The following is a 15,304-nucleotide window of genomic DNA, read 5'->3' on the forward strand; positions in this document are numbered from 1 at the left end:
ACCCGCACGCATTTGTATGAATGCTTACTCAAAGGCCAGGCCAGGGAATGACCTGTTATCGTCCACTTTTTTTCTATCTGTTTGTTTTTGAGGCAGTCTTTCACTGACCGGGAACTCACCAAGCAGGTCAAGCTGGCTGGCCAAAGAGCCACAGAATGTCCTTGGGCCAGCCTCCCTGGCATTGAGACCACAAGTGCGTATCACCACACTTGGACTTTTTTTCACTTGGGTTCCGATGGGTTGGACTCAGGTCCTCGTGTTTCCTAGGCAAGCACTGTACTGACTGAGCCATCTCTAGCCAACGGCAGTTGCTTCTGTGGAGTCTCCCAGGTGAGCATGGACCTGCGGCAGCTTACAATTCCAGGTCTGTTCTGAGGGTGGGTTGCTCTCTCCAGATGGGCCTTTTTCTGGCCCCGGAAGTTGAAATCCCAGGGTTGGAAGGGCTTATCCTTGCTGCTGGCCAGCAAGGTCTGTTGTCTTCACTGCCAAGCCCCTGCAGCCCACAGTCCTCACCAAAAGCAGCACTTGGGAGGGTCCTCTGGCTTCTCCTGGGAGCCACCCCAACTCAGCTCACAGCAAGGCAACTTCAAGAGCATCCTGTCAAGAGCATTCTCTCCTGACATGTGGTGTGTCCAGTCCAACAAACATCTTCTGTGCCCTGGCAGGCTGGTTGCATTCCAGGGCATATTTGTGCATCTACCTTACACTTTGGTGTGAAGCAGGTCTAGCCAGTGGCCCATAGGAATTGGCCCCCAAAGACGTGTATCTGTGGCACTGGTCTATTGGACTTTATTTAGTTCGGTCTGGACCCAGACGTCATATGCATGCTATCTGTATTCTACCTGCTAGCCTCCAGATTTTCAGAACTTGTTTTCTGTCTTATATTCCCGTTGCTTTGGTATTTCCGAGAGGTGAAAATACATGGAAGAGAGACCGTGTGTGTTTCAATGAAATTCTTTGGCTATCAGTAGGATTTTCTTTGCATGGGTGAGCATTTAATCTTGATCATCTCTTCTGACTCTGCATACTCGTAGAGATGTTAAAACTCTGACAGGTAGACCCAAAACCCTTGATGGCTGTTGAAATGGTGCAGCTTAATCGTCATCGAAGGAAAATCACCAATGATTTTTAAGAGCATGACTTGCAGGTTATGAGGCTACAAGTATCACCCTGAGACCCCCACACTTAGGTTCCTTTACGCACCCTGAAGCAATATGCATTCAAGCCAGTGCCAGACTCAGTGTGTGCAGGAGGTGTGGACAAAGCCAGCAGATAACTGGCAGCTTCTTCATGAATGGTGCTGAGCTTCTTCCAGTCAATAAAGAGCTATGTGTGTGCTAATTCACATTATCAAAGACTTTCGTAAAACTGGTGGATACAGAGCACTTCCTGTATGTGACCTACCACAAATGCCACAGGAAAGTCCCTCCCTGCTCACTAGTGCAGCCCCAACGCTGGCTGCCTTGCAAGAGCGAGACGGATCTTATTGTGCCACCCGTGGGTTGCCAGGGCGCTGACCTGAATTTCTCTGTAATAGAAAAGGCAGCAGACAGTTTGAGAGGGCTGTCTTATCGTTCTCGGTTTTATTTTCCCCCCAGAAAGGAGAGTGAACTTGAAATCTCCCTGTGTGTCCTTGGCATCCACATAAAAATCAACACAGCTGTCTGTGTCTGAGAAAGTTCTTCCACGTCACCTGACAATACCCTCAGATGCAGAGCTATGGTGATGATCAGGATTCCGGTTCTCTACGTTGGAGCAACCTTGGGAATTAGCATGTGTACTTCAGAAGTACACAGTCCCTTCTACAGAGAAACCCAAGCACAAACAAGCTGGTTACTTAAGGGAGTGTTAGGAAGGGGGTTTAAGAACTGGTTAGGTGGCCCGGCTAGGTTACCAGTTCATACTCTGACAGACTTCAAAGCCAGTGTGCTCTCTGCTCTACCTAGGTCTGTATCCAGAATGTTCTCCTCTAAGGAGACCACGATCTTCCCTTCTCAAGGTCATTGCCCATAGTTTTCTCTCTGGACTAGCCACATTCCCTCTCCTCTGGCACAGCTAATAGCTACAATAGGTTCTCCTTTTCAACGAGTCAGTTGCTGATTTTAAGTGTTTTCTTCATAAAGTGCCAGTCTCTGGAGTCAGAGAGACGGCTCAGCTGGGAAAGCAATCGCCACACCACCACACAAGCATGAGGATTTGAGTTCAATGTCTAGGACCCGTGTAAGGCAGCTGGGTGTGGAGTGTGTCTGTAATCCTAATCCTGGCCAGACAGAGACAGGAGGATACCCTAGGCTCGCTGACCAGCCAGAATCGCACAACTGGTGTGTGTCAGGCCACATGAGAAACCTTGTCTAGAAACACAACGTGGAACGTAGCTGAGGAACGACGTCTGAGGTTGTCTTCTTGACTGCACACCATGTGCAGACACGTGCGTGCAGATGTGGGCATGCATACACAGATGTGGGCATGCATACATACACTCACACTCACAGAGGGCGCTAATTATAAATAACCCTGCCGTCAGCAGCCCGTGCACACTCTACTATTCTTTGTTTTTGAATCTATTTAGTGCTTCCCCCAAAGTGTATGCATTTTACATCTATACTTGGAATGGGTTACCTGTGGACTGTTCTATTAATTAATGTATATTTGTAGTTAGAACACATAGACATTTAAATTAATTTTTTAATGTCTGGATGAATGAATGAATAGAAACGTCAGATTACTATATAGACTCTAAATTGCTTTCACTTCCCAGGTGCTGCAATTACAGGTGTGTGGAGCCAAAAAAAATTAAAAATAAATAAATAAAGGCAGTGGGAATGGGATTGTAGCTCAGGCAGCAGCGACTGCTTGCCTGGAATACAGGAAGCCCTGGGGGTTGTCCCCAGCACTGAATAAACAGGATGTGGTAATCCCACCACTATGGAGATAAAGGCAGGAGGATCAGAGGTTCAAGGTTATCCACGCTACATAGAGAGTTCAAGGCCAGCCTAGAGACACTATCTCAAAGGAGAGTAGAGGTGGAAACAACGAAGCAGCCACCACGAGAAACAACACAACTAAAATACAGAATTGTTTGTAGCCAGCAGACATGTTTAGGAACATATAACCCACTGTGAAGTACGAAAACTACAGTTGTTTTCTTGTACAGTGTTGGCGGTTGAGCTATGCAAATTCCTCAGCTCTATGTAGCTATTTTTGATTAGGTCACATGCTGGGAATTGTGTCCTGCGCCATCGGGAATCCTGGGTTGTGGGTGTGGGGGTTGTTTGTCTGTCTGTCTGTCTATGTTTTACTTGTTCTTTAATCAATATCCTGGGTCTGGACAGAGGTTGAGAGCTTATGACTTCTTCCTTTGCAGTACATGTGGAATACGTTCTCATCCTTCCGACTCCTGGTACCTCCATCTTATCTGTCTGCAGTGGGCGGACCCTGGAGGACTTCCTCCAGCTCTGTGGGTGGAAAAACGACGCTGCCTATCTGAGCATGGTGAACTCCCCAGGTTGGGGCTGGTCGCATCGATGAAAATAGGACCAAAGGAGGAGATACCAATGACCAGATGCATGAAGAGTAAGGAAGAGGGGTCCTGAAAATAGAAATCACTCCAAAAAATAGATGACGAGTTGATAACGCCCTGAGGCCTTTGTTCAGGAACATGCTGGCACTATAAAGAGAAGAACAGTACCACATTCTTCTGTGAAGTGTGAGTTGCTTTTTCCTCAAGAATGCTCCCCAGAGAAGGCCTTGTGGGTTGTGGCTAGCCCCGCTTTCTGTCTTTATCTAGATGTGTTCTTTAAGGCCAGTATTCCTCTCTTTCAAGGACTGCTCTATCAGCACATTAACAATAAGATAAACAAACTAGACAGAAATTCTTGGAAAACACTACCCAGGGCCGTGGCACACTGTGGCCTCAGGTATTCTGGGTGCGCTCCCAGTTAAAAGCCGTCTCCACAGCTGTGTGTGTTCTGTGTCACTTGTTCACCGTAAATAAAATACTCCAGGGGCCTAAAAATACAACAGAAATAAAACTTTCTGAAAAAAAAAATTAAAAAGCTGCAACTTTGTGTCATATCAAAAATAAGACATGGATTTAAGGGGATCAGCATGTTTTTTTCAGAGGCAGAGTCTCCAGATGAGCCAACTCTAGTCCAGCCCTGAATCTGGAGGCATTGGGGTTCCCCTTAAATGTAGAAATACCCAGATATTGTCTACGTGATTAGACCTAAAATACAAATCAACTGTACTTTTTGATAGATGTTTTATGGAAGTATAGGAATTCAAGTAGCATTTGATAATGGTTTAGCCCCAAACCATTATCTAGTCATTTATTTTCATTCTCTGTGCTTGAACAGGAAACCCAGTTCCTAAGTGGGACCAGCGGTGGGAAACACGGTCAAGAGTGTAAGAATGGGTGTGACTTTTCTATGGGCAAAGGCGCAGGGGTGTGTTTCTGTCTGTAGGTGACTGGTCCCAGAAACGAAATAGAGGAAGCAGAGTGAGCTAATCAATGTAGCATTGACAATCTACAGAAAGTCTGGTCTGGCCTGTCACACTGAAGGAAGCCATCTCAGACTGCTGACCTATGGGTGTTTCAGGAGCAGGCATCTAACGTGAAGACAGAAAGATCAGCCCCCGCCCCCACTCTGTTCTGATGCTTTTTAAGATGGGCTGAAACCAGTGAAAATCACAAGAAGACCCAGGACAGTGACATTGTTGACAATTTACACCAGGGCCGAGGGCCGGGACAGGAGGAGCAGGGAGGAAAGGCCCCACTTCCAGCCTCTTTGAAAACTAATGTTCATATTATAGTTAGCTAATGAAGTGAGAATCTCTCCTAATCCCCCCAGGAGGTATGACATTCAGGGTAGGTCCAAAATGAAGGTTTTAGATCCCAAATATGCATGGAATCAACAGCTGACTAAGTGTTAGGGGAAGGACCCTAGCCATCGGTCCCACTGTGGCGCCGGAAACATCATTGCTCTTTTAAACTATTGTTACATTAGTTGTCTAGGCTGCATCATGAGTGTTTAAGTGTATTCGTATGTATATATTTATTTGTTTCTTATTTTCAAAATGTCAGTTTTGAATTTCAAAATGTCAGTCAGGAATTCAGGGACGGCCTAACAGCATGAATTTGGTCCGAGGTCTCTCATCCTGCTAAGAAGTTGGCTAGGACTCCACACATATGACGATTTGACTAGCATTAGGGACTCTACTTCCAAATGGTTCACACACACAGCTGGCAAGTTGCTGTTGGCAACGGCAGGAGGCCTTAGCTTCTTGGTAGTGACCCACTCCATGTTGTTGCTTGAACATCTCATGACACGGTACCTAGTTTTCTCTACAGGCAAGTGACTGCTGAAAGAGCAAGATGGCAGTCATAGTGTCTCCTGTGTGCTAGCCTTAGAAGTCATATTGTCATTGTGCCACGTTCACTCCTTCACATGGGTCACTCTTGCTTAATACGGGAAGGAAATGTATAAGGGTGTGCATGCTGGGAGGCAAGTATTGGCTCATCTTGGAGACAGGCTACTACGGCTACCTCTTGGACCTGCCACTGCCTATGACCATTGACTGCAGGAATGGTCTGCATAAGGCCTGAACCCACCCCATGCCCGGAGTTCTACAAACCGGATGCTTGTGGAAACGCTTGAGGATCCTTTTCGAGAAAGGTCAAGGGCTCCTGAATTCCTAAGTGCCTTGGGCAGGTGATAGCATGACGCACATACTTCTCTCACAGAATGCCCTAACAGGAACAGGGCTCGGTGCCTTGCCCAGCTACTCAACCTCTGCTTGGGTAGCAGCGGAGAATGAGAAGTCACCAACTGCCAGGCACAGACCAGGGCTCAGGATACAGTTTTAAACCCAGCCCTGTTCCTACAGGCTCTTCTTTTGCTAGGGTATGGCTCTAAGATGGGCATCGGGTGGCCACCAAGAGTAAAGAAACCTAGTTGAATGTCTGAGCGATAGCGGGGATCCTCTGGGGGGAAAATCTGGCCTCACTGGATTGCTGCTCTTTTCCCAGAAGGGAAATGACCTTTCTGACTCAGGTGAGGGCAGAGAAGCTGGTGTCAGCAATCGCTGGGTCCACCTCGGGTGGGTCTGTGACTATCGGTGAACTTCCATTATAATGCGTAAGGTAGTCCAATTCCAACTGTGAAATTTAAATTTTTTATTTTAGTGTATGCTGGGCAGTTTATATGAATTATCTCTGCAAATCTTCACTGGAATTCTGAAGGCGGCTCCACAGCCACCACACTACAGAAGCTCAGGGAGGTGACCTCCCAGCTACTGAGATACTTAGCTCCAACTAAGCAAGCGTGACTCCAAAGCCTATGTTATACATGCTCCTGTCTCAGAGAGCCCCAACAGAGACTGGATATAAATCAATCACAAGAGGATGAATTCCAGAGAAAGGAGATGGGCCTCACACGGCTATGGCAAAGCCCACGGATGGGAGCTCAGACATTCGGATGGCCATTCCCTCGTGCATCCACTTGGGGCCCTTCCTCTTCCAACTCGGTGATAGCGATGCCGGGTCAATCCTAAGGGTTATGGACTGTTCCTCTCCTCCAACAGGCGATAGGTTGTTTATGTTGTCTGGCCCCCTAAGTTAAGCACCACTTTTAAAGAAATCCCCAGTCTCAGGAGGGAAGTGTCACAGCCTGGGTCTGATAGCCAGGGAGGTGGAGGCTAGGAGACGAGTGTTTGTAAATTCAAGGTCACAAAGGCCCCACCTGCCGATACACCTTCCTGACACCAGGTTCCCAGGCAGAGGTCTCAGGCCAGCTACAGCGGCGGCGTGGAGCGTTCATCTCGGCTCCGGGTGCCAGCGCAGGCCCACGACAAGGAGGGGACCCAGTGTGCAGTGACTCCTCCTGGGGGGGGGGGGACACGCGCAGATGCCGGGCTCAGGCACCCACTTGGGAGCCTCCTGCTGCTCAGCGGCAGGTCTCCAAGCCCTGTGGGAGGCCGGGGTCAGGGGTGTCTGGGACTCCCGCACGTGGGTCCCCGTTCTCCTCCGGCGGGAGCCCGGGATGCAGCAGCTGGGCCCGGGGATGAGACCGGAGAGAGGGCGCCCTGCCCCGGGGCCGCCGAGGCCCCAGAGGCTTTGTGTGTTTGGAGCTAGCTCCTCCACTTCCTTTCCCCGCCTCCTTCCTGCTCTCTTTCTCCGGGACCTAAGTCCCAGTGGAGGTTCCAGCAATTAGCACGCGAGGAGGGGGCGGCAGGCGGCGGGGGTGGCGGCTGCGGCGGCTGCGGGCGGCGACACCCCCTTCCTCGCCACCGGTGGAGCTTCCGCCAGCGCTGCCTTCGTGCGCCACCTACCGGCCGCCCGGGTGCACTGCGGCGTCCGCCTGCGCTGTTCCTAGGCAGATCTTGATCTTCCATGGACAATAGACAATGGGAATTTTTTTTTTTTTCCTGAACAATGATTTATTTTAGGGGGTGGGGATAAGGAGGAAGGAGGGAGGGAGAGAGGAAGCAGCACTGTGTTTGTCATCGCTTTAGAGGGGGAAAAAAAAATCTCTGTTCTGTCATTGTTTCTGCATATCCATTATATGGAGGACAAAAGAATCCGGTCCTGGACAACAAAGCTAAGAGAAATGTTTTCCGTGGCTGACATTTAATTGTGAGCACAAGGTGCTGCATTATCATAGGGAGAGAGTGCAGAGTGGAGTAGGGGCGCAGGCTGGCTTCAAAAGCCTGGCTTCTCTGCTTTAACGTGTCCCCATTTTGTATGGCCTCGTAGAGCCCCACTCGGGTTGCGCGTTACACACAATTCCACATTTCTATAGTTTTTCAACCCACCGCAGGGATTCCTTGTGGATCATTTTCACAGCACCTCCAGAGCCTGCTCTTTTGCAGCTAACAGGGACAGTCAGCTGTTCTCCACAGCTTTCTTACAGATCCTTAATAAAAGGCTCTAATCCCACCCCCACCCACCCACCCACCCACCAGACCTGCTGGAGACGCTGCTGGAGAATACTTCGTCCCAGCCTGTCATTTTAGAGATGAAAGAGGTAAAATGCTTATCCAAAGTCACACAAGTAATTAGCGAGAAAGGCAGGACCAGATCTCTTTGCCCATCCCTGGTCCTTGTGACCTGCCTTTTGCTGTGTTGACCAGCTCACGGTCATGGCCTCCTTTCGGGCAGCCATTGAGGTTCTTTGCTGGGAGATGGTGGTAACCGAGGGGGTGGAACCGAAGGGCATCTTAGCTCAGTGGCTATTCCTTCCTTTGTTTCTCCTTTATACAATGGAGTGGGGAGACAACGTGCATGCCATCTTTATTTGATTATTTAATTTTGTTATGATAATATGTAAAACTAACTATAGTTCCCCATTGCTCTCCAAAAACCATTTCTCTTGTGATGCAGGTTTGAACTTTCCTTTTTATCCAGGACCAACCTGGCTCCTGGGAGGTAAGAACAAGGAAGATCTTCCATCTTTGGAACTGTGTTGGGCCGTCTCCTGATAAAGGTGGGAAGTGCCCCCCCAAAAAAAATCTTGGGAGAGACGCAGCTAGATGATCATGTGCTAAGAAACAGACACAAGTTTTTCTTGTACCACCTTGCAAAAACACCCTGCAACAGCGCTCCAGCCCCCCTTGAAGTCCTCCTCTGTCACACCGAGACAGAGTTTCGAGCCTTCGAAACTCAGAAGACATCTGTACACACCCCACAACAGCAGCCTGTGTGTTTTATTGGACCGTTCAGCTGGTTTAAAGCAAACAGACCCACCTCGCTGTCTGCAGACAACTAGTCAACAAGCAGGCGAAATTTCCAAACAAAAGACCAGAACATTCCCCAACTCTCTTTAAACTGTCTTCTCAGAGCCGGAGAAGAAAACACTGGTTTGGCAGGCAGTCGCTGAACCTTTCAGCTGGGTTTTCCGCACTTTAAGAACATTGGTTTGTGCGGGGACCATGTGACATGGTAACAGGAGGCTCAGATCTCTAAATCTCCTTTTCCTTTGTGGGATCCTTCCTCCACCCCCTCCTGGACGGTGATTCACCCTGTCTCTGCAGAAAGACCTGCAGCTCGGGGATGTTCTGATATGGCAACTCCTTACTTTGCCTCGAGGATTCTGCGAGAACCGCGCGTGATCATGTGAGATAATGAAAAGGCTCAGGTTTTCCTCAGATGTGGGACATTATTTCCACAGGTTTGAGAGGCAGACACACAGTTATTACTCGTTGGAACACTGTCCTAAGAATTCTGAAAAGAAATTAGGCCCATGTTTCAGACAGGTGCGGGAGGTTCCACATCGGGTTTGAGGTGAATGTCAATTTTGAGCCTCTGAGCCTCATCCTAAAGAATGCCCTCCCCTCCTGTTGCTGCCTGGTAAACGCTAGAGTCTTTGGTGACTCACTGCTTCCCCGATGTCCTTATTTGGTAGCATGCAAATAAAAATGATCATTTCAGATTTAGATTTCCTCAAAGCGTGGTGTGAGCAGCTATTTTTACTTTCGCTTCAGTCACCAGTCTCTGTAGTAGAAAGTGTATTTAGAGTTGTAAAAGCTGCTTTTTTATTTGCAGTCTAAATTTAAACATGGAATTCAGCAACCGAAGAACTCTCTTGGTCAGATCCGGCAGTCATGATCAGGAAGTCCAGTTCTTGTGGCATATGGCTATCCTTCCTAGGCAAGGGCTGATGGCCCTAGCACTTCACACGTCCATGTTTGTAGCCCATTTCCACAGCACGTCAGCTTAGCATTCCTTACCCTCTCCACAGACATTCTAGACCCGGTTCTCTTCACGTTTGTATGGACTAACTAGCTGCAGGGCCAGGGACATGATACTCATCGTGCTGGAAGTGAAGCCTAACCAAGGCAGCTGTTCTCCACATCACAGGTCTATCCTTGGCTGATGCCAGATAAGGATGGTCCCCTTAGTGTCCCCAGTAGTTGCCACGTCTATCCAAAACCAACACTCATACTTCATATAAGTTGGAGTTGAGTATTTCCTGCTTCTCAAGGGCAGATGTGTTGCAGGGGTTTTGAACCCATTGCTTTTGTTGTTGTTGTTGTTGTTGTTGAGGTGAGGTTTCTCTGTGTAGCCCTGGCTGTCCTGGAAATCACTCTGTAGACCAGGCTGGCCTCGAATTCACAAAGATCCACTGCCTCTGCCTCCCGAGTGCTGGAATTAAAGGCGTGGACCACCACCGTGGCTTAGACCCATTTCTTGACTGGAAACAGGGCCATATTTTATCTGCACCAGGGGGCTGACAGCGCAGCCTAAACTGTGAATGGGTTTTCAGAAGCGCATGCGCAGATGGCGGCCCTTCGGGGATAGCCAATCCAGACTGTAATTTCGGTTCCATCCTATTCCGACCTTGTCACTTCCTGCTTGGTGAAGCCACCTGTGGCTGCTAGGATCTAGGCAGGCGGTGCTAACCTGTCTGTGCGACGGGAACCCCAGCCGGTCCTCCTTAGTCCATCTTGGCTGCCCTCTGGGATTCCAGACTTTGTAGTGAACTAGATGACTCAGCCCTGACATCAGATCCCACGGAAACATGGAAGGGAGGACCGCTTCTAACCCTGCCCACAGAGCAATCACCAGACTCGCGAAATCCCTGGCAGCTGTGGCACCTTAGGCGACTGGGTGTGTCCTCTGCCTAAAGTCACCCACCCTGTGAGGAGCATTCCACACTGGGGCATGTCGCTACGCGCTCCTGTTCCGCCCCTTTCCAGCTGTACCTACCTGTGGGCTTCTGCCCCATACATTCTCACAATGTGAGAACACCCAATGGGAATACAAAACAATCTTCCACACATTTATGATACTTTTTTCTAAATATCTCCAGATCTCAGAGAGTCCGGCAGACAGGAAGTTAGCACCTCCAGCCTGGAGCCTAGGAGCCACAGGTGTTTCTAGTAGCCGCTAAGGGGATACGAGTTTATCTTACTTCTCGAAAGTCTCTTCGCTCCTTTTTTCATCGTTTGCATTAATTGTGCTCAGTCCAATAACAAGGTTAAAATGATGATGCTTGTTGTCGATACAGACGCTCTTACTGTGATGGGGACAGTGGCCACCTCTGAAGCGTAGCAAATTTATTTTTTCCCTTTGCCTGCATCAAGGTCCCTCTGGAAGGCCGGGAAAGGATTTTCACTTAGCTGTACATAGGCTTTGTTCTAGACATTGTTAGTCAGTGTGAATGTTTGTGGGGGAGGCTGTTAGCCTAGGGGAAGAGTCAGCTCCTCCCGGCTCCTCTCCCTGCTGTGCATTTCTTTTTCAGGTTTCAAGAGGAGGAGAGTTACCTGAGGATTCTCCCCGTAGTAGGGAGGCTGGGCTGTGTAAATACACATCAGATTTTTAATCTCTCTGATCTAGTCTCCTTCCCATAAACCATTTGGGAGGACTGAAAGCAACAGACTATGTACAGAGTTCAGCCCAGTACTTGGTGCGTGATGAACACTCCTTACGTGGCCCCTGTGACGGCCTCCTGTGAGTGCGTGCGTGCGTGTGTAGAAGCCAGAGGTTGATGTCTGCTGTCTTCCTCAATCACTTCACCTTATTATTTATTTTTTTAAGACAAGCTCTCTCACTAAACCTGGAGTTCACCCACTTGACTAGACTGGCTAGCTAGCAAGGCTCTTTCTTTCCAGCCTGTCTCCAGCCCGCCACAGTGCTGGATTGACAATGTTTATAGCACTGTGCTAGCTTTTTAGGTGACTGCTGGGGCTCTAAGCTCAGGTCCTTCGCTGACTGAGCCATCTCCCCAGCCTCATTCCTCCCTTGGACATTTTACAATTTGATAAGATGATAATATATCACTCGTGCTGACCATTTTCTCCTAATTATGATTTCCTGTCTGTCTATCTATCTATCTATCTATCTATCTATCTATCTATCTATCTATCTTTCACTATCAATCATCTGTAGCGTAGTTATCACACTTCATGTATCTAAATAGCAACTATCACTTCCATATTATTATTATTTATATGTAGATGGGTGTATACAGCATGGCGAGTATGAAACTTTGTGGAACTGGTTCTTTCTTTCCATTTGTATGTGGTTTCTGGGGACCAAACTCAGGATGTCAGGCCTGCGTCAGGTAGCAAGCAATTTTCCTGGCAGAGTCATCTTGCCAGCCCTCATCTATCATCTGTCTATCCATCCATCCATGTAGCTATCATTTATTTATCATTCATCAATTATCTATCTGTCTATCTGTCTGTCTGTCTACCATCTAGCTAACTAGCTACCTATCATTTAACACTCAGTCTAGAGTATTTCCACTGAAGTTCTAATATGCCAAGATTTGACATACTACCACTGTCGCACTGGCCTTTCTTCCTCTCCTCCTCCTCCTCCTCCTCCTCCTCCTCCTCCTTCTCCTCCTCCTCCTCCTCCTTCTCCTCCTCCTCCTTCTCCTTTGTCTTCCTGTAATCAGATCTTATGTGTTCTCAACACAACAGTGGAATCAGACACCTTGTTGGTAAAAGCTCACACCAGCATGCCATGGGGAGGTGCCAGGAGATGCATGCAGACAGAGCCGTGAAGTGGATATGTCGGTGGAGAGCAAATTCTATGTCAAGGCCCAGAATGGCTGTGTTCACCCATGATCGATTCTTAAAAATTAAAAGGGATGCCCATCTTTGATTTCTCTCTTTTGCAGCCTCAGCTCCCACTGCTCACTGAGTTCTGCCTTTACTTGGAAAGACGACTCGAATTTCTTTCTTTCTATTCATCCTACGCTCAGGTTCATTTCTTTTTGCTCCCTCTGTGGCCCATTGCAGTAGCCTTCTACCTGGCCTATATCTGCTTCACATTCTTTCCCTTTAAAAACCATTCTAAAACTTCCAAACTACAAAATCACTACTCTTCCCAAATATATCGACACCTAAAGCATCCAATTTCCTTAAAGGAAAATGTCCAAAATTCTCTTGGCTTCCAACTGCTTGTCTATTTCCCACATTCTTGACAAACCTGTAAACTGAGTTTACGTCTCTTCATTTAAAGTTTGTTTTTCCTACTCCAGTTCCTGGGTGTGCCTCGTGGGTCCTTGGGGGAAGGCCTGGAGTTTCGTTCCTACATCGAATTTGAAGGAAGGGATGCTGGCGAGTGCTTTTCATGGCATTGTGTGTCTGGAATGGATCTTGTGAGTTTTTCTTGTCATTCCCTGGCTCTAAGTCATCTCGGGCAACAAATGACTTCTCTGAGACAGAATTCCTCGGGTCTTCTCGACAATTAAGCTTAGGGTTGTGTCAACTTTCCTCACCACAGCCCTTTCACTTGTCACTTTAGATAGATGTCCCAAAACGTTAGTTTACCTTAGTACTTCTTCTGGTGAGACTTTAAAACATAGGTTCTCACATCCAACACAAACAATAGCATTCACCCACTCTGGGACAGGGGCACATAAATCTTCAATGCGGATTATAACCCAGGCAATTCTACACAATGTGCTCCATAGGATATACTAAGATAAAGACTTCTCTGAGTTAATTTTAATACTTCTTTGAGAGCGCTGGGGATAGAACACTTGCCATGTGGGCATGAGGACTGGAGTTCAAATCCTTAGAACCCACATAAAAACCTTGTAGAACAGGTTGCCTGTAATCTTAGCCCTGTGAAGGCAGAGACAGGGGGTCCATGGGACAAATTGGCTAGCTAGAGTAGCTGGAATAGATGAGCTCCATACTGATGAGGGACCCTGCCTTAATTAATAAAGTAGAGAGTTGTTGATTCAGACATCTGGCATGTAACTTCAGGACCCCACACACCTGTACACATGCATACACACGCAAACATTCATATACACACACATACACAAAATAACGTAAAGCATTATGACCATTGTCAGTGAACATTTTTCAGTAAACATAACAGTTGATTAATAGTTTCTCTATTTTTAATAAATATGTTTTAATAAATACAAATGTAAATAATGTTCTTTACATGAACATTTTTAGCATCCTCCATATTACACTGAGTTTGATGTTCAACGTGTATTTATTGAATAGCAATATGCCAGGCAGAACTGTAAAGTTGACCCTAACATGGTGGTGCATGCCGGTAATCCCAAAACTCGGGAGGCTGAGGGAGGAGGATTGCTTGGGTTTCAAGGTCAAACTGGCTACATAGTGAGGGTCTCCCCCGACCATTAATGAAACAAACAAGAAAAAAAATTAGCTAAGAAATACAGTTCATAGATGTTTATCCTTAAGCACCTCATAGTGTAGTAGGAAAGTAAAAAACAATGATGGTGATGGACCAGCACTGCCAGGAAATGTTCACGAGCATAGCAGTAGGGAAGGAATGCATGTGTGCGCGTGCGTGTGTGTGTGTGTGTGTGTGTGTGTGTGTGTGTGTGTGTGTGTGTGTGTGTGTGTAATGGCCCTCTGCTCTAGATCCTGACATTATGCATCTAGGGATAATAGAATGAAAATATCACCAGACCACCACTCCTCCCACCTCCCAAAAGCAATGTTTCTTATCAAATACTTGGAAGGACCAGCACTCTGTGAACCGTTGAGGGAAAACACTACTCTCCTTCCCCTGGATTCTAGATGTTGCCGTGGTGATCCCACACACCTTCCCCATCTGTTGGGCAGGTCTTTTTTATTTCATTGTCACCAACTATCATCTTAGTTCATGAAATAAACGTGAATTAAGCACACATCTTATTTAAAAAGCTCACAGGTATCGATTGATACATATTCCATAAGTCACAAAGTAGATTATAAGCAAATCCATCAGTGAGCTCCCTGCAGTCAGGAGTGGGGCCCAAAGGTCTGGGGAACAGGAGGACCTGGGCCTGAAGAGGAGGGTGCCTAGAGGCAGTAAGCTAAGGTTTGGGCATGGGTCACCCAAATCATCTTCACATGGCCAGCGTACAGTTAAAGATGTGTGACCAGAGCTGGAAACGAGGCGAAGACAAGAGACAGGGCTGACACAGATGCTGCAGGACCGAGTGGTGCTGTCCGAGGGGTCCGGCAGCTGGGAGGAGGGACCAATGGAGGGAGAGGACAGCGAAGGCCCTATTTTCCTAGAAGGTTGAAACTGAAGCACTGACAGGTTGAATTTGCAACATCTGAAAGATGAACTCAAGAATTGACTTGCTGATATAACTAATCAAACTTACTTTCTTTTCCCTGGCTTTTCTTGGAGGGAGGGGATTAAAGTAGTTCCATGTAGACAGACCAGCGTGTATGCTCTTGAGAAGGCTAATGTGTATGGTCCTATATACAGTTTGTCTTTGAAAACACCGTCACTGGATGCTGTCCTTCGAGTAGCTCCATCCTGAAGACCCCTATCCTTGGTCTGTTGGATCCAACTTTAATCTCCAAAACG

The sequence above is a fragment of the Peromyscus californicus genome, unplaced genomic scaffold (genome assembly GCF_007827085.1).
Source record: "Peromyscus californicus insignis strain IS unplaced genomic scaffold, ASM782708v3 Scaffold_9__1_contigs__length_137607984, whole genome shotgun sequence".
Lineage (NCBI taxonomy): Eukaryota > Metazoa > Chordata > Mammalia > Rodentia > Cricetidae > Peromyscus > Peromyscus californicus.